Source organism: Austrofundulus limnaeus, unplaced genomic scaffold, assembly GCF_001266775.1.
Source record: "Austrofundulus limnaeus strain Quisiro unplaced genomic scaffold, Austrofundulus_limnaeus-1.0 Scaffold155, whole genome shotgun sequence".
In the NCBI taxonomy this organism is placed as follows: domain Eukaryota; kingdom Metazoa; phylum Chordata; class Actinopteri; order Cyprinodontiformes; family Rivulidae; genus Austrofundulus; species Austrofundulus limnaeus.
In genome coordinates this window covers 463,862-465,991 of record NW_013952557.1, presented here as the reverse complement: position 1 = coordinate 465,991, position 2,130 = coordinate 463,862, and positions in this window count along the sequence as shown.

Here is a 2,130-nt window from a genome sequence, read left to right as displayed (position 1 = left end):
TGACCTGTAGATGAATATAAACTGCAGAGTCCTGACCTGTAGATGAATGTAAACTGCAGAGTCCTGACCTGTAGATGAATATAAACTGCAGAGTCCTGACCTGTAGATGAATGTAAACTGCAGAGTCCTGACCTGTAGATTAATGTAAACTGCAGAGTCCTGGCCTGTAGAGGAGTGTAAACTGCAGAGTCCTGGCCTGTACATGAGTGTAAACTGTAGAGTCCTGACCTGTAGATGAGTGTAAACTGCAGAGTCCTGACCTGTAGATGAATGTAAACTGCAGAGTCCTGACCTGTAGATGAATGTAAACTGCAGAGTCCTGACCCGACGAAGTAGATCGTCTGTGTTGGCTCATTCTTTTGAACAGTGGCCCGCTTGCATTCACTACATACACATAACACGACACGGGTCAGGTGATGGGGCTCATGACCCTCTATGAACAATAGAACTAATCAAGCCTTTTGTTAGGCGATGGCCCTCTTTTACATGTGACTAACCTGTTTGTCCATGTGGAGGCARTGCTTATAAGGCTGAGTTCACCTGAAACTCATCAGAAGGCTGGGAAAGGTTTTTTAAATGAGGATGGAGCAATTACATCTCAACGTTCAGTTTAGTGCACTGTAGCTTAGAATGGAAAATTAGCAAAAAATAAATGAACATCATGTATCTGTCAGATGTTTGTAAAGGAAAAGTTCCTGCTCGCAGTGCAGATTCCAGCAACTTCTAATTAGCAAATCATTTTTGCTTTTTTTTAACGTTAAAGGACGGACTGACGTAGGTTTTGTAACAAAGGTGCTGTTAAAACGAGCACTCCTCACGTTTCTGGAATCCTGCCTGCACTTTTATTAGCTCGAACAGAACAACACTAGAGTTGTGCGTGCCGATAACGTCGAAAACATGAGTCACCCGACGCTCTGTGTGGCTGCAGAACAGAGACGCAGTGAACCCACCGTGGAAGCTGAGAGTGGCCCGGGACACTCGGACCTGTCTCCAGCTGGGTGACAAGTTGTTTTGTTGTTTTTTTACTCTAAGGTCCGCGCTCTGTTTGCATGCAGGGGAACGCAGCAGATTTGACGTTTGAAAAACAGGGTATATTTTCAATCAAAGCAAATGTATGCATATTTATTACATTTCTTTTGACGATTTTAGAAAATAAWATAAAACTTAAAGCAATTTCAGATCACCTTGACTACTTTTTCTTTTTTTAATCTATTCAAACGATTTAAACAGTTTGGATTTTGCAGAACAAACACAGCTCAAAAGCCTTTGCCACAATTCAACGAGACTGTTTTTCTCCGCCGGAGGAAATTTGATTTAGATAAACTTTCCTCAACCCTTTTTAAAAAAAACACACAAAGTGTACATTCTGTTACACAGCAACACTTCATCTTAACATTTTATTCATTTTTTTTCTTCTTTGCATTCTTTTTGCATTCTTCAGGCCATTGCATCACGTTGTTTCGTGACCCCAGCAAACACAAACGCTGCAACAAGAAAAACCTGCCGGTAATTAGCAGGTTTAATGAGGAACTAAGTTACAATGAAAATAGAAATGTAGTCACAAAAAAGCCAGCTGAACTGCATACTGATCATTTGTTAGTCCATATGACGTGACAGAGCAATAAAACAGAGACTTTTTCTTTGCTTTATGGGTGCTGGTAAAAACTGTGAGGTCTTTATTCGTTGCCACGCACAATGGTGGAAAACAGAGCTCTGCGACGGGGTCCAGGTTGTACTCAAGGTGCGTGTGTAAACTTAGAAACTGGCCACGTCTCACTTTGGTCAGCAGACTGCGTGTGTGTCTGTGCGTACACACACTCTGTCCGAGTGCTGCCAGTAAAGAGAAAAAAAAAAGAAGGTATGGCCTGAATGTTTCCGTTCAGGTTCTAATTTGAAGTGGAGGGAAAAGAAAACAGTAGAAAATAAAACAGTCTGTGGAGTATTTGTTTTATTCTCTGACCTGTTTTCAGTTTTAATTAGGCAGCTATTTTGTGTATATTTTTTTATTGTTTTTGCCGTATTTTCTTCAGAGAACATGAAAAACAGATTTCGCCTATGGGCACATGGAGTTATTGCACATTTGTGTTCACAGTAAGAGATGAAAGTGCGGCTTAAAATTGGGGGGGGGGG